The sequence below is a fragment of the Sapajus apella genome, unplaced genomic scaffold (genome assembly GCF_009761245.1).
Source record: "Sapajus apella isolate SASKATOON/1434 unplaced genomic scaffold, GSC_monkey_1.0 scaffold79, whole genome shotgun sequence".
Taxonomy (NCBI): domain Eukaryota; kingdom Metazoa; phylum Chordata; class Mammalia; order Primates; family Cebidae; genus Sapajus; species Sapajus apella.
In genome coordinates this window covers 7,405,504-7,424,073 of record NW_022437019.1, presented here as the reverse complement: position 1 = coordinate 7,424,073, position 18,570 = coordinate 7,405,504, and the positions used below count along the sequence as shown (strand labels likewise).

General features: G+C 35.4%; 1 long non-coding RNA gene across 1 annotated transcript in view; it reads right to left on the bottom strand.

Moving 5' to 3' along the window:
• The window catches only part of LOC116533093, a 257,320-nt gene that overhangs the window by 82,421 nt on the left and 156,329 nt on the right, over positions 1-18,570 (bottom strand). The window contains exon 2 of the long non-coding RNA XR_004261081.1: positions 8,189-8,276. This is a non-coding gene — a long non-coding RNA (uncharacterized LOC116533093). The remainder of the gene's footprint in view (positions 1-8,188; positions 8,277-18,570) is intronic.

The following is an 18,570-nucleotide window of genomic DNA, read 5'->3' as shown; positions in this document are numbered from 1 at the left end:
CTCAGGTGAACCCCGCCAGCCTCAGCCTCCCAAAATGCTGGGATTACAGGTGTGAGCCACTGCACCTGGCCCAAAATATACATTCTATTCAACAGTATATGGAACTTTCTCCAAGACAGACTATATGATAGGCCACAAAATGAGCCTCAATAAATTTAAGAAAATTAAAATTATATCAAGCACTCTCTCAGACCACAGTGGAATAAAACTGGAAATCAACTAAAAAATAAACTTTCAAAACCATGCAAATACATGGTAAGTAAAAAACCTGCTCATGGATGATCACTGGGTCAAAATGAAATTAAGATGGAACTTTAAAAAATTTTTGAAATGAATGACAATAGTGACACAACCTATCAAAAACTCTGGGACACAGCAAAGGCAGTGCTAAGAGGAAAGTTCATAGCCCTAAACACCTCCATCAAAAAGTCTGAAAGAGCACAAACAGACAAGCTAAGGTCACCCCTCAAGGAACTAGAGAAACAAGAAAAAATATACCCAAACCTAGCAGAAGAAAGGAAAAAGGCAAGATCAGAACAGAACTAAATGAAATTGAAACAAAAAAAATACAAAAGATAAATGAAAGAAAAAGTTGGTTCTTTGAAAAGATAAATAAAAGTCATAGACCATTAGCAAGATTAACAAAGAAAAGAAGAGAGAAAATCCACATAAGCTCAATAAGAAACAAAACAGGAGATTTTACAACTGACACTACAGAAATACAAGAGATCACTCAAGGCTGCTATAAACACCTTTACGTGCATAAACTAGATAACCAGGAGAAATGGATAAATTCCTGGCAAGATACAACCCTCATAGTTTAAATCAGAAAGAATTAGATACCCTGAACAGATCAATAACAAGCAGTAAGACTGAAATGGTAATTTTAAAATTACCAACAAAAGAAGTCCAGGGCCAGAAGGATTCACAGCAGAATTCTACCAGACACTCAAAGAATTGGTACGAATCCTCTTGACACTATTCTACAACACAGAGATAGAGGAAACCCTCCTTAAATCATTCTATGAAGCCATTATCACCCTAACACAAAACTAGGAAAGAACATAACCAAAAATAAAAACTATAGACCAATATCCCTGATGAACACAGACACTAAAATTCTTAACAAAATACTAGTTAACCAAATGCAACAACATATCAAAAAGATAATCCACCATGACCAAGTGGGTTTCATACCAGGGGGATTCAGGGATGGTTTAACATATGCAAGTCAATAAATTCGATACATCACATAAACAGAATTAAAAACAAAAATCACATGATCATCTCAATAGATGCAGAAAAAGCATTGTTGAACAAAATCCAGCATCCCTTTATGATTAAAACTCTCAGAAAAATCGGTACAAAGGACATACCTCAATATAATAAAAGCCATGTATAATAAACTCACAGCCAATGTATTACTGAATGGGGAAAAGTTGGGAGTTCCCTCTGAGAACGGGAACAAGAAAAAGATGCCCATTCTTACCACTATTCTTCAACATAGTACTGAAAATCCTAGCCAAAGCAATCAGACAAGCAAAAGAAATAAAGGGCATCCAAATCAGTAAAGAGGAAGTCAAACTGCCGCTATTTGCTGATGCTATGATTGTTTACCTACAAAATCCTTAAGACTTGCAGAAAGCTCCTAGAAGTGATGAAAGAATTCAGCAGAGTTTCTGGATACAAAATTAATGTACACAAATCAGTAGCTTTTCTTTTTCTTTTTTTTTGTTTCTTCTTTTTTTCCCCATTTATTTATTGTATTGCATTTTAGGTTTTGGGGTATATGTGAAGAACATGCAAGATTGTTGCATAGGTACACATGTGGCAGTGTGATTTGCTGCCTTCCTCCCCATCACCTACATCTGGCATCTCTCCCCTTGCTATCTCTCCCCAACTCCCCACCCCCCACCGTCCCTCCCCCTTTTCCCCCCAACTGATCCCAGTGTGTAGTGCTTCCCTCCCTGTGTCCATGTGTTCTCATTGTTCAACACCTGCCTATGAGTGAGAACATGTGGTGTTTGATCTTCTGTTCTTCTGTCAGTTTGCTGAGAATGATGGTTTCCAGGTTCATCCATGTCCCTACAAAGGACACGAACTCATCATTTTTGATGGCTGCATAATATTCCATGGTGTATATGTGCCACATTTTCCCTGTCTAGTCTATCATCGACGAGCATTTGGGTTGGTTCCAGGTCTTTGCTATTGTAAACAGTGCTGCAATGAACATTCGTGTGCACATGTCCTTACAGTAGAACAATTTATAATCCTTTGGATATATACCCAGTAATGGGATGGCTGGGTCAAATGGAATTTCTATTTCTAGGTCCTTGAGGAATCGCCACACTGTCTTCCACAATGGTTGAACTAATTTACACTCCCACCAACAGTGTAAAAATGTTCCTATTTCTCCATATCCTCTCCAGCATCTGTTGTCTCCAGACATTTTAATGATCGCCATTCTAACCGGCGTGTGATGGTATCTCAATGTTGTTTTAATTTGCATTTCTCTGATGACCAGTGATGATGAGCATTTTTTCATATGTTTGTAAACCAGACAAAAACAAGCAATGGGGAAAGGATTCCCTGTTTAATAAATGGTGTTGGGAAAACTGGCTAGCCATGTGCAGAAAGCAGAAACTGGACCCCTTCCTGACACCTTACACTAAAATTAACTCCAGATGGATTAAAGACGTAAACACAAGACCTAACACCATAAAAACCCTAGAAGAAAATCTAGGCAAAACCATTCAGGACATAGGTATAGGCAAGGACTTCATGACCAAAACACCAAAAGCATTCACAACAAAAGCCAAAATAGACAAAGGGGACCTAATCAAACTCCACAGCTTCTGCACAGTAAAAGAAACAGTCATTAGAGTGAATCGGCAACCAACAGAATGGGAAAAAGTTTTGCAGTTTACCCATCTGACAAAGGGCTGATATCCAGAATTTACAAAGAACTAAAACAGATTTACAAGAAAAAAACAAACAAGCCCATTCAAAAGTGGGCAAAGAATATGAACAGATATTTCACAAATCAGTAGCTTTTCTATACACTAACAGCAACCAAACTGAGAATCAAATCAAGAACTCAATCCCTTTTACAATAGCTGGAAATATATATATATATATATACGTATTTTTTTTTCTTAGAAATATACCTAACTGAAGAGGTAAAAGACTTCTGCAAGGAAAACTACAAAACACTGCAGAAAGAAATCATAGATGACACAAACAAATGGAAACACATCCCATGCTCATGGATGAGTAGAATCAGTATTGTCAAAATGACCATAATGCCAAAAGCAATCTACAAATGCAATTCCCATCAAAATACTACTATCATTCTTCATAGAATTAGAAAAAACAATTCTAAAATTTATAGCCCACATAGCCAAAGCAAGACTAAGGAAAAGGAACAAATCTGGAGCATTCCATTACCTTATTTCAAACTATACTATAAGGTCATAATCACCGAAACAGCATAGTGTTAGTATAAAAATAGGCACATAGATCAATAAAGCAAAATAGAGAACCCAGAAATAAACCCAAATACTTAAAGCCAACTGATCTTCAACAAAGCAAACAAAAACATAAAGTGGAGGATGGACATCCTTTTCAAAAATAGCGCTGGGATAATTGGCTAGCCACATGCAGCAGAATGAAACTGGATCCTAACCTCTCACCTTATACAAAAATAAACTCAAGATGGATTCAAGATGGACTAAATCTAAGACCTGAAACTATAAAAATTGTAGAAGAAGACATTGGAAAAACACTTCTAGATATTGGCTTAGGCAGGGATTTCATGACCAAGAACCCAAAAACAAATGCAATGAAAACAAAGATAAATTGCTAGAACTTAGTTAAACTAAAGAACTTTTGCATGCCAAAAGGAAGAGTCAGCAGAGTAAAAACACAATCCTTCAGAGTGGGAAAAAATCTTCACAATCTATACATCAGCCTGAATTCAAACAAGTCAACAAGAAAAAAACAAAAATTCCATCAAGAAGTGGGCTAAGAACATGAGCCCTTCTCAAAAGAAGATATACAAATGTCCAACAAACATATGAAAAATGCTCAACATCACTAATGATCAGGGAAATGCAAGTTAAAACCACAATGTGATACCATGTTACTCCTGCAAGAATGGCCATAATCATAAACCCTAAAAACAATACATGTTGGCATGGATGCAGTAAACAGGGAACACTTCTGCACTGCTGGTGGAAATATAAACTAGGACAACCACTATGGAAACACTATGTAGATTATTTAAAGAATTAACAATAGATCTACCATTTGATCCAGCAATCCCACTACTGGGTATCTTCCCAGAGGAAAAGAAGTCATTACACACAAAAAATTCTTGGGCATGCATGATTATAGTAGCACAATTCACAATTGCAAAATCATAGAACCAACCCAAACAACCATAAATCAATGAGTCGATAAAAAAACTGTGTGTGTATATACACACACACACACACACACACACACACACACACACACACACACAATGGAATACTATTCAGTCACAGAAAGGAATGAGTTAATAGCATTCACAGTGACCTGGTTGAGATTGGAGACTATTATTCTAAGTGAAGTAACTCTGAAACAGAAAACCAAACATCTATGTTCTCACTCATACATGGGAGTTAAGCAATGAGGATGCAAAGGCATAAGAATGAAACAATAAACTTTGGGGACTCAGGAGGAAAAGGTAGGAAGGGTGTGAGGGATAAAAGACTACAAATACTGTGCATTGTACATTGCTCGGGTCATGGGTGCACCAAAATCTCATGAATCACCACTAAATAACTTACTAATGTAACCAAACACCGCCTGTTCCCCAATAAACTATTGAAATACAAAAATAATAAAAATTAAACAACATCAAGCACCCTGTCCTCATGTTCCTTTCCCCACATCCTACTTTATTTCTTTTCATAGAATTTCTCAATATATGATTTTTTACGTACATAAACATAAATATATCTTTATTATCTGAGTCTCCTCCTGTATTAATTTGCTTCTTGAGGTCAAAGACCTCATAGGCTTATTTCACTAATGTATTCTCAAAACCTATTACCTGGCACAGGGTAGGAAAGCAATAATATTTATTAAACAAACTGAAGGACTAAATAAATGAGCCAATGAATGAATCAACGACAGCATGGAAGATTATTCAACAAAATGTTATATGGATATAACCAGTTGATGAGATCATGGATAATAACATTCTTTCTATGTACATTTTTCTACTTACGGTTAATATCACTTGAAATATATATCTATATATAGATGCATTATCTTTAGAAAACAATAATTTTCAATTTTTTTTATATTTGAGGGTTTAATACAACTCAAGAGCAACATTAGGGTAACGTTACTTCAAAGAAGTTTGTAAAGGAAGTATTGGGCAGGGAAATCCTACTGAAAAATTACCTTAAATGTTCATTGCAGTGAGAATCAAAGTTTTAGATACCAGAAAAACTGAGTGTAAATAATTAACTATTAGGAAAATAAAGACATGTGTCTTTTTTTTTTTTCTTCTTTTTTTGAGATGGAGTCTTGCTTTTGTCACCCAGGCTGGAGTGCAATGGCACAACCTCTGCTCACTGCAACCTCCGCCTCCCAGGTTCAAGCGATTCTCCTGCCTCAGCCTCTCAAGTAGCTGGGATTACAGGTGCCTGCCACCACGCCCAGCTAATTTTTGTATTTTTAGTAGAGATGAGGTTTCACCATGTTGGCCAGCCTGGTCTCAAACTTCCGACCTCTGGCAATCCACTTGCCCCAGTCTCCTAACATGCTGGGATTACAGGCATGAGCCACCACACCAAGCCAGATATTTGTCCTTTTAAAAATTATATCAAAATGAGAAATCAAGCTTCTCCTACCCAATGTTCTTTACATTCTTTAAGTATAAAGAACCCCAAACCTTAGCATCATGTAATTTACCCTTATAACAAACCTGCACATATATCCCCTGAATTTAAAATAAAAGTGGAAGTAAATAAATCTACCTAAACAACAAATTTTTTATGGACTTAATTGCCTGAACCTAAATTTCATTCAGAATTCAGAGTTCTGCACATGATACAATAAAGGAGCATTCAGATGTGATTTCCTTTGCAAAGCATATACAGAGATCCCAAATAATAAGTTATAGCTCTTCCTCACATGATGCTTACTAATTCACACACAAAGACATTCTGCATGTTTGTGCTAGTCTACAATCTTACTCACAAGGGAGATTTCCATTTGGAAAAAAAAGTAAATTATGAAAATTTTTTTCAGTGTTAGTATAAGTAATTTCTATGGCAAAGATTAAAATGACAGGATATTTAGTTATAATTCCCAACCAATTTACTAAATAATTAAGTAATGAGTGAGTCTTATATGCTAACAATGATGCTAGATCATAAATTGTCTGAGTATGAAAATAAATATTAATGGGTTTCTAGCCTTCAAAGACTCATGGCCTTATTCCCATTAAGAAAAGAACCATTCGACTTGGAGTTACGCAATGTAGGAGTTAAAGCACAGAAAAGCACAAGCTTTGACGTCAGGCCAAAATTCTAACTCATCCTTTTCCTTTTTCTTTTTTTATTTTTGAGACAGGTCTCACTCTGTTGCCCAGCCTAGAGTACAATGATGTGATCATAGCTCCCTACAGCCTCAAATTCCTGGGCTCAAGCAATCTTTCCACTTCAGCTTCTTGAGTAGCTAGAATTACAAGTCCACACCATGATACCCAGCTAAGTTTTTAATTTTTAAAAATTTTTTGTAGATGGAATCATTGTGTTGCCCAGGCTGCTCTCAAACTCCTGGCCTCAAGCAGTCTTCTTGCCTAGGCTTCCCAAAGTGCTGGGATTAAAGGTGTGAGCCACCACACCCAGTCCTAATTTACTCTTTTAATACACATATGCTACTCCATTGTATGGAGGTAGCAGTATTTATCCAACCAGTCTCCTATAGATACAGCATTCAGTGTTTTCTATAATGAGGTGACATAACAGTGCTGCAACAAACATCCCTGCATATAGAGCCTTATGTTCTGATGTGTTTATTTACATAGAAATTAAAAGCAACAGCCTCTAGATTCCTATAATAGTCTAACTAGTGTGCCTGTTCTGTCCTTGCACTTTTATCATGTACATAAAAATCAGAATTTAGACTGTGACAGTCTTCTGCCCCAATCCATCAGTGGTTGCCAGTTTTCTTAGAGCAAAAGACTAAGTCCTCCGATGACCTGTGTGTCTCTTTGTGAATTGCTCATCTTCATCCTTGGTATCATTTTGACCCCATCTCCTACCACTCCCTACACAGTAGCTTCACTCCAGACACACTGGCCTCAGCACTATTCCGTGAATCTAAAATGATGCAATCCTTCACCTTAGAGTTTCTTGCATTTGCTTGTTCCCTCTACTTGGAGCTGTCTTTGCTTAGGTCTCTGCATGCCCCACTCTCACATACTTCAGGTTTCCACTCAAATGTCACCTTCTCAGCGGGCCCCTTCCTGAACATGCTACATAAAATCAGTAACGTACACCTCAAAAGAAGTAGTCGTCTCCTTCTACCTCACCTTATTTGTTCCAAGCATTAAATACATCTGACATACTTTGGATTTACTTGTTTATTTTCTGTTTCTAGTCCTACTCCAAATAAGAGTATGACCCACAGCAATAAGGACTTACTTTTTTCACTGCCATATCCCCAGTAACTAAAATGGTTCCTGGCACATAGTAAGTGCTCAACTGATTTTTATTATATGTATTGATAAAGGAATAAAAGATTCTCAAAGCTTGGCTAGATGCTGCCATGTTAACCTCCCCAAAATGTTGCTGCAATCAATATTATTCTGCAAGATGTAAGAATGATTGTAACTACTTCCCTATACTTTTATCAACACTAGACATTATCAATCTTTTTATTATTTATGTATGTATTGTCTAAAGGATAGTTGTAGCTTTTATCAAATGAATGTGAAACTCTAACATATAACCAAACATCTATATTTAATTTACTTCAGTATGTTCCTAAGTGACACACTATATAGAATGCAAACAGAAATAATGCAGATAGCTAAAGTTTCAGGCTAGTATTTCCAATAGTTCATATCACAGATTTTTAGATCCAACAATTAAAAAGCAAATCAAATATATCTTCAAGGATGTACCTGTCTAAGGCAGCAATCTCTCAGTTTCAAGGAAGCACCTTTCAGCCAATACCGTCCTTCTGTGAAATAAGCAGTTTCTTTGGCAAGTCTGAAAGAAAGAATGGGGAAAATGAGAGGATCACTTATTATCATTTCCCTCCTGTAGTTCTTTCAAGAATATGCTTCCACGACAGATAATGGGAATTCGGAGGCTAAGAGGTACTCCACTAAGATTTATAGGCAGCTTTGGCATAGATCCAGATGCAAGATAAATAACAAATGTGCACGGGAAAAAAAGAATGTGACAGAGTGAGAATATCCTTCATATGACCTGAAAAGCAGTGATTCTGGGGATATAAACTCAGCCTGTTAAATAGTCCTTGAAAATGGCATTTTAAAAGAACATCAAGCAATTGGAAGACCTATGGGAAAATGGACAGAATCAAGAACTAGACAGTCATGTTGAAGTATTGTAAGACACGGATTCTCTTAAAAAAAAAAAAGTCTCAGTGTTAATAGATAATTTCCATTTGTAGTGCAGAAATTACAAAGTTGAGTCATTTTTTGGATAGTTCTGAGTTAATAAAATTATAGCATAAACCAAAATTAACACTAAATTTAGCCATTTTTTTTCTTCTTAAGTTATTCTTTTCTCTCATATTTAATAGGGTTTTAGGAAAGAAAACAGATACCTTTCCAAACTGCAAACTACAGATGTTCTACAAAACCCTGAAATATTCAGGCCTAGTTCAGAAATTAGCCAAATTTCCCATTTGTCAGATAAAACTTAAGTTGGAGGTAGAGCCAATAAAAAGATAAAATCCTGCCAGAATACAGAAGACTCAGATGATTTCAATGATGTTGCCAACAGATGGCAAATACAGGGCAGTGGAAGATAATGCCAAAATAATTACCTCTCAAGCCAGAAGCCAAGCTAGGGAGTATGTTCTGAAAAATAATCAGTCTGCTCACTGCTCAGGAAAAGGACATAAACACACACAAATATTAGGAGAAAAATAATCAAATCTCTAGAAATAAAGGAAGAGAACTTAGATTAAAATATTCTATCAAAGGAAATGGAAAAAGAGAAAGAATAGTTTAGATATGCCTCTTAAGAATAACATTTTATGAAAGTAATTCAATAATAATAATGTTTGCCTTTTTAAAGCTATATGTGCTAGGTCTTATGTCAAATGCTTTCATAAGTATTTTCTCATTGAACTCAGGATAATGCTGTGAGCTTGATTTTCTTATTATTCACGTTTTACAGAGGAGAGGACTGGGGGATAAAGAAGTTAAGTTCTCTTTATAAGTTCACTTGCAAGTTAAGTTCACTTGTAAGTGGTGGAGCCAGGATTCACCACTAAGCATTTTGACTACAGAGACTCCACGCTTGCACATTACGTTGTGTATAAGGTCAAATGTTACATGTAAACACCTAAAAAGCAGGTTAACTTTCTATCTGAAGGCACCCAACTATGTAAGCCTGGTACATGACAATGCTGCTCTGTTCACCTAAGACTTCAAAACTCATTGACCCAAACATTTAATTGGCACTTACTATATCACAAATGTCATACTAGGCACTAGGGAGAAGACAATTTAATTTCAGCTCAGGAAGACTATATTGTGCAGTGACTGGTATTAAGCCATTCTTGCATTGCTGTAAAGAAATACCTGAGACTGGGTAATTTATGAAAAAAGAGATGTAATTGGCTCACAGTTCTGCAGGCTGTACAGGAAACAATGCCAGCATTTCCTTCTGAGGAGGCCTCAAGAATCTTTTACTCATGATGAAAGGTGAGGCAGAAGCAGGAACTTCACATGGTGAAAGCAGGAGTGAGAGACAGAGTGGGAAGGAGGAGCTACACGCTTTTAAATGATGGGCTCTCGGAAGAACTCACTATCACAAAGGCAACATCAAGCCATAAGAGATCTGTCCCCAGGATCCAAACACCTCCCACCAGGACCCATCTCAAGCACAGGAGATTATAATTCAACATGAGATTTGAGTGAGGACAAAATCCAACTACATCAGTGGAGAATAAGACAGACATGTAAACAGGCTGGGTGTGGTGGCTCACACCTGTAATCCCAACACTTTGGGAGGCCAAGGTGGGCAGATTACCTGAAGTTGGGAGTTTGAGATCAGCCTGGCCAATGTGGAGAAACCCCATCTTTACTGAAAATACAAAATTAGCCGAGTGTATTGGCACATGCCTGTAATCTCAACTACTTGGGAGGCTGAGGCAGGGGAATTGCTTGAACCTGGGACAGGGAGGTTACAGTGAGCCAAGATCGTGCCACTGCACTCCAGCCTGGACAACAAGAGCAAAAGTTCATCTCAAAAAAAAAAAAAAGGACATGTAAACAAATAATCATAATGCTATGCAAGAAATGGCACGCTAGCAGATACATTCATGGGAAGGTGGGAAGAAAGAAAGAGATGAGAAGTAAATAAAAAAATTAAAACAGAATATCCAAAGACATTAAGTTGGCATTCACAAAAAAAAAAATCTGTTAAAAAAAAAACCATTCAAATATGGAAAGCAGACCTTGACCAAAGAACGTAACTATTAAAAATGCATGAATAAAATGCATGGAATAATTTTGCTGAAGAGTATGCTCACCTAAGTTTGGAAAGAGTGAAGACTGTAAGACTAAATGTAAAGGAAATTTAGCATAAGCACTAAACTCTCCTTGATAAAGTTGTTTCCATGGAGAAATAGTTAACAGTTATTAGAAAAAACACGTGATATTGTAATTTTACAATAAAGTAAATGGATGATGGATGGTGAGAAAATGATTTCTCACTATTGGAGTGGTAGATAACAGACAAGCAGAGACAAGACTAGAATAATCCATGTGGTAATGGTTACAGTTGGGAACATCGGTATGAACTCTTGTCTAGCTTAATATAGACACAGATGGAAATGTTTAGAGATGTGTGTGTGTTTATGCACAATTTAGCATACACACATATATTTTCTTGTTCTGTCAGCTATAATAATCTACAAGAGACAACACACTAATAGCAACACCTAAAGCCCAGATTTTGGTTTCTAATACCTTTCTCCCATAAAGGAACCAAATATCTTTAGAGAAATATCTGATTCTAGGACTAGGGCAGTACTTGTACAATATCAGTCTGGAGAATGCTACATTCAAGAATAAGAAGAAACAAAACCCACATTGATGGGTATATAACAAAATAATGGCACATGAACTAACTGCAAAAGCCCCTAATGACCAAAGCAGGAAAAGTAATAATAAAATTACATTGGATTATCACCTAAAATATAAAATAAATATCCATCAACCCATACCAATATAAAGAGCTAATTAAATAAACAGATAAGAGAGAAGAAAGAAGTTTCTCATGCCAAAGAATTCCAAATAATTTACAAAGATACTCCATTCTCAAGGAGGTGAAACATAACTCCTATCCTTAAAGTGTAGACTATGTATATGATTTCCTTCCAAAGAATAAAGTGTGAAAGAGGAGAAAAACATAACTCTATAGTGGAGAAACCTGAAAACAGTAATTTAGACAGATAATCAAGGTGGTTGCATATGTTGATTAGTATGTACCCTTGCTATGACATGATAATAATGACACTTTGCTTCTGGGGTCTCCCTTCCCAAACTCCCATAAGACCAGTCTAATCATAAGCAAACCACAATATAAATCACTACTGAAAAACATTCTACAAATTGCATGAACAGCACTTCTTCAAAACCATCAAGGTCAACAAAATCAAGCAAAGTTTGAAAAGCAGTCCCAGCCAGGAGGAGACTAAGGAAACAGGCCTACATGAAATGTGATGTCATATATAGAATCCTAGAACAGAAAAAAAGGAACTTAGCCAAAAACTAAGAAAATCTTAGGAAAATCTGAACTTTAGTTGACAATAATATGTCAGCGTTGTTTTATTAATTATAATAAGTGCATCATACTCAAGTAAGATATTAATAATAGGTAAAATCAGGTGTGGGTTATCTACTGCACAAAATTTGTATAAATCTAAAACTATTTTATATTTAAACGTTTATTAAAATCAAATATCCATCACAAGAATTAAAAAGAATTCAAAGAATTTAGAAAAGAAAATTAAATGTTTACATTTATGAGATTTTATAAAAAGAAAAATAGCATTCGTTGAATATGTATCTCCAAATATTAAGAAATTAAGTACCCTAAAAACTTACTCATGAGAAAGATAAACACTTATCCTCAATATACAAGAAATTTAAAGAATAGAGCAACATTTTAGCAAATTCTGAGAGATAGAACTTCTGAAAAAAAAAAAAAAAAAAAAAGAAGGCTCAAGCAAACAGCTGCAGGACAAACTAATCTGACCTTCCTGAAGTGGATAGAATTGGTAGTATTGAAGGATAAGATTGTCTCCCTGAATGGCTCTCTCTGTGTCAACTTCTATCAAGTCTCTTTCTTATTTTGCTTACCAAAACATTAAAAAAGATGAGCCTGAAATGAACTACCAAGGACTGAATGAACTATGGTCAATTTTCACAGTAATCGAAAACAGCAGGATCATGGAATCTCAGAGCAGGTAAAATCACCAGGGTCAACCCCTCATTGTGAGGAAACTGAGACCCAGAAAGATAAGGTGTCGTGTCCTACAAAATAGGTATAACTGGTGACTCATTTGACACTATAACTAAGTTTTTTTTAACTCTAGGACCATGCTTTTACCCATGTATGACACCAGCGATGGAAAAGAACTGCTACATGTTAGTTCTTTTAGCTATTCCTTACTTCCTTACCTTTCTCTCTCTCTTTCCAATGCTTGTCCATCACAACACATTTTCTAAATGAGCAGATACAGAGGTTAAAATAGCTCTCTATCCTATGCATCCTATGCCCTAGATAATGAGTAAACTTATATTCCATCCCTAAAAGACAAAATGTTGTATAAGTATAAATCAGCTATGCCCTAAGGTGACAAGTTAATCCTGGAACCAAGGCACACCACCTCACACCAACATGATCCAGACCATGATAAACTCAGAAGCTTCATTAAAGTAATGTTTGCTTATTAAGCTGGAACCAATTACAAGTAATCAGACAAAAAAGAGTCATCCATTTCTTCTACTATATTAACTCAATTTGGATGAGAAGAAGCTATACCTCAAATTAATCACTTCACTGGGAGTTGGTTAAAATGGCTAGGTTTTCTAGCCTATCAATTTTAAAACTCAAATGAAGAAAAACAAAAAAGCAGTTTAATTTTAATAAAAGTTCAGCTTTGAACTTCAAAATAATCAGATATTGAGCAGACACAGCTATTTTTCCAACTTATATTCTAATTAGTTTTCTTCAGTCTAAAACTGATATGCATTCTATAAACTTGCAAATTTAGCAATTATCTGTAAAAATCTTTTTCTTTAAATAGCTTGGGAGTTGTCTGCTGGGACTAAAAATATATGCAACACATACAGATATGTTTAAAAGTGAAAAATTTGCCCGTCTGAAATGTACTTAGAAATATGAAAAATCTGTCCTTAAATAAGTTACCTCAAAATTGCCTCATTTCAAAATTATTAAACTTTCAAAATCTCAAAGACAAAAGAAAAATGTCAGCTCTTGATGGTAAGCAAGCACAAACTTTATATGGTTGTAACATTTCACAAACCACAAAATTTGAATTTCAGAGCAGAAAAAAATCTTTGCAATTACCTAACCCCAATTTTCACATTTGTGCAATGCATCCACAGAGTTTAAGTAATTTTCTAGAAGGCACAAAAGTAGCTGGGATTAGATCCCAAGGGTGCTGCCTGTTGGTGCAATGCTTGACACCTTTTTCCCAATAACATGCAGGCCCCTCTATTTCTTGTCTTCATAGCTGGGTGGTTGCCATTGCTTATATAATATGAAACCTGCTTTCTCTTATTCTCATGGGTGTTTTCTCGGTTTCGCTTCACCCTAAAAGTCAAGACTATTTAGTTTGAGATCTTTATTTCTTCAAGGAGAAAAATACTGACTGTTTGCTCTATAGTTTGAAGCAGTAGGTCTAAAATATAAAGCAAACTTTATTCTTTTTCTCTCAGAATAGGGTGACAGTAAGTATATTTTGCAGACACAGGATAAACAAAACAGAGGTTATGACAGTGAATGCCAAATTAACAAATAATCATGTTGAGTAGAGTGCCCTCAATGACAATACTTTGGGCTTAGTGGTTAATTCCAGGTGCCAGAGTGAGACTTTCTGACTTCAAATTCTGCTTCTTCCACTGTTCAGCTGTGTGACTCTAGGTCACACCCTCACTATTTTTATAGTTCAAAATAGATAGGTAGATAACATAGAGACAGGGTCATAAAATCAGAGCAAGGAAGTTCAGTGAAGTTCCTACTGTTTCCCACAATGACTGTCTAAATGCTTCTTTTAGAAATACTAAATACAAATTATTTCATTGTTTTTATCACATCTCTGCTTTACCAAACATTTTTGGCTTGCCTATTATGCAAGCCAGGGCTACTGACACAAGTTCCTTAATATTTCTAAGTCACAGGTCTCCTCATCTACAATGCTTACTCACAGAATTTAATGAGACAGTAAGTAGTCTGCTGTAAGTTGTCTGTTGAGATTTGGAAGCCTTTTCACCCTTTTCTGTGCTTTGCCTTTCAAGCAAAGACTAGAAGCTAAAGAGCTATATTTCCCAGCCTCTTTTGCTGACAGAATTCTGGATACAGATTGGGTTCTACAATTTTGGTGAACTTGTAAGACAGAAGATGGCTGAAGCATATTTCTCTTCCTCTGGCAGTGACAAGCAGTCATTTGACCTTCTCTCCTCGTGTCACCTTCCTTGATGCTACACATTTTATATATTTTCTTAATAGGAGCGAAAGCAGCAACTTCCTCATCCTCTAAATATCTACAGCAAATAGAAAACAAGTGATAGCCTTTCATAGCCTTTCCTGACCTTCACTCTTGGAGACCATTCAGTGATTTTCTAAGCACCTAATCCCCTGTATTAAATTTCTTTCCTCTCAAAATAGTTAGGGTGGTATCTGTTTCCTGAATGACCCCACTAATAAACATGTAATGTATCCATCACAGCATCTAGCTCTCTTAGGTACTCAATAAAGGATTGCTTGAAACTGTAGCAGTAGCAGCAAAGGCAGCAGTATTAGTAGAGGGAGTAAACTCAATCTCCACTTTCTCTAAGAAAACAAGGGTAGAGGACTATCCAAATTAGGGGAAATTCTGGATTATGGCCTCATAAGAGAAATATTACATTCGTATTTAGAATTAGATACAGTAATTTAATTCAGCTCTCATGCTATTTTGTAGAATTATGTTTGAGTTTGCAAGTATTTGTGCATTTTATGTTAACGTGATTTGGAGAAATGATTTTTAGGCAAAAAAAAAAAAAAAAACCCAGCGTATCTGGGTTTGAATCTTACTTAGCCACTTATTAGCTGTGATTTCACACAAGTTAACTTTCTATGCATTGTTTTCCAATACACAAAATAAAATAACAAAAACAAATGCTCATAGAGGGTCGGTTCAGCTGTTTAACACTGTGCCTTTAGAATTGAGTATGAGAGGGTTTTAAGGTCTTTGAAAACTATTGACGGAAGTGATTTAAATATTCTCCTGAAACCATATGTATGTGATTAATTGTCCTAAGGAAGAAATCATTTGCATATCAAAAGGTATTTTTAATTTTAGTATAGCCTAGCTGCTGTCCTAATCACCATCAAATTTTTATTAATAAAGTTAAGTTGTCTCATTTCAACCAATTTACAGTCAGGAGAAAAAAGACAGACCTGAAAAGTATCCATTTATTCCATTCATTCCAAGGATATCTCAGAGAACAATTATATACTGGTGTTTTCAATCATCAAAAACCAAACCAACAGTAGCTTCTAGCAAAAATTAAAATAAAATAAATACATTTATAAGGCTGGGAGAGATAGAGAGAGAGGGATACAAAGACACAGACAGAAAGTCTGAGAGAGAGGTAAAGAAAGAGAGAAAAAGACAGAGGGAGGTAATATAAAAATATTTTAAAAAGTGCAAAGCACTGAATGAATGTAAATATAAGAGGCTTCAACCACCTATCGGAAGAAATAACCAGTCAATGAAATCCATTTCTTTATTCTGCTAGAAAATTTAAGTTCTCTAATGCAGTTCAGCATATACTGGTTAGAGCATAAACTTTGGATTAAGAGCTGACATGGAGTTGAATTTCAGATTCCATAATTAGTGTCTGTTTGATTGTAAACAATTTAACTTCCATGAGCTTCAGCTTTGTATTAGTAAAGGAAAATAATAATAGTAATCTCATAGAATTATTTGAATTAACTAATAAAATTCATGTATATAACTGGATAACACCAATTCATGGTATTTAGTATATAGCAAATGCTATATACAAGGTATTTAGTATATATACAAGTTATTTAGTATATGGCAAATGCTCATTACATGTTAGTTACTCACAGAAATCAGTTCTCCAACTAACCTGCTGTTTCATTTCATGAACTATCTTTTGCCATCCCACTGGTATCTTTTTTTTAGCAATTTTATTATTATAAGCCCAGCTCTAAAGGATTAATCTGACTTCAGTTTTTACCATTCTGGACATGTGAAGAGAGTCTAGAAGGAAATAAAAACTGAAGTCAGAAAGTAAATTCAACTTATTAAGTGGAAACCAAAATAGAATTATGAAGGATAAGTTTGGTTTTGGTTTCAATTGGTGATTAGGAATATTCTATTCTGTCACACCTCAATATTTTAATTTACTTTTGTTTTCAGCAGTTACTGGACCATCCAGTTCTAATCCCCTTTATAAGAATGGACTTTGAACTGGAAAAATACCAACATGTATACTGCTCAGATGACCTTTGGTGACACAGAGAATTTCTCAAATTTAAGGAAAGGGTCAAAAGATGCAAATCGAAGGGACCTTGAAAAGTAGATATTTTAATATCCTAATAAACTGGTGCTTTATTAGTCAGTTTTCTCCAAATGTGGTCCATGGCCCATCATGGGCTGCCACAGTCTCCACCGTGGGCCATGGTCTTTTCCAACTCAATAGCGTTGGAACAAATATTTACTAAGCATAGTATGAGCCAGAAACTATTTGATACTCAAGATATAGTGATAAATAAACTAGAACAAGCCCTTGATCTATTGGATTTATATTCTAGTATCTAGGAACAGACACATAAAAATTAATAAGTTATATATATTATCTGGCAAATGATATAAGTGCTTTAGAGAAAAATAAACAGGAAAGGGGAATAAAAAATGTCATGATGGGAAGAGAGGTTCAATTTTAAACAGTATGTTCAGTGGAAGCTTCACCAAGATGATAACATTTGAGAAAACACCTAAAACAGGTGAAAAGCAAGCCTTTTGCATATCTGGGAAAAGGGTGTGCTAGGCAGTAAGAGGATCCAGGCAAAGACATTGGGGTGAAAAAGTACAAGCAGTCCATGCAGCCAATCTTGTCTGACTAAACTATCTTTTACATTGAAGGCAGTGGGTAGCCATGGGATATTTCAACCTACCCAAAATAAACACCTTTCAAAAATCTGGAAAATCTTCACATATACTTTTGCAAGTCGAGACCTGGACAGTGTACACTCAAGAAAATTATTTAGAATGACAAAATGATGTATTTTTTAAGTCTAAATGAATATTGCATCCACCTATTATGGTCACTACTACTTAAATCTAGAAAATAGAACCCCTCTGAGTAAAGACTAAAGAATAACAATCATGCAATATGGCACTCATTCAAAATTCAGTAAAATATCTAATAAGCATGCACTATGTTTCATGTATTACTTTTGCATTATTATCAAATACAAATAAGAAGATTGTGCTTTCTAGCATCTTGGTCTTGGACAAATAACAAGGAAATGTACACACAGTCACATGATAAAACAACTCAAGCACATGGAATCAACCTTCCACAGGGCCAAGCACCATCAGCAACATTCCAAAGAAAATTTTCTTTGGAGTTTCACATTACAGATATGGTAATCTCCATTCACAATCAGCAGATTTCCTATTTAACATTATTCACAGGTACTAGATAGCACCAATTCTGAAAATAGATAAGGACAGATTAGACTATTCTTTTTTTTTTTATTTCAATTAGTATTTTTTTATTAATTTAATTTTTTAAAGAAAATTAACAGGTTTATTTCAGTACAATTTTAGGTTTAAAATCCAGAAGAAGATAGAGACAACTTTCTTCACTTCCTCCTTTTTTTCACAGTTTCTTCTTAACAGAGATGAATTTCCCATGAAGTAAAGCAAGAAATAAAGAGATATTTTGCAGGAAAAAAATTCCAATTATTCTTTGGCTGGATACTTTTGTGGATTTTGTGGTTGAGGAAAAGAGAATAGACAGTTCCCCCTGAT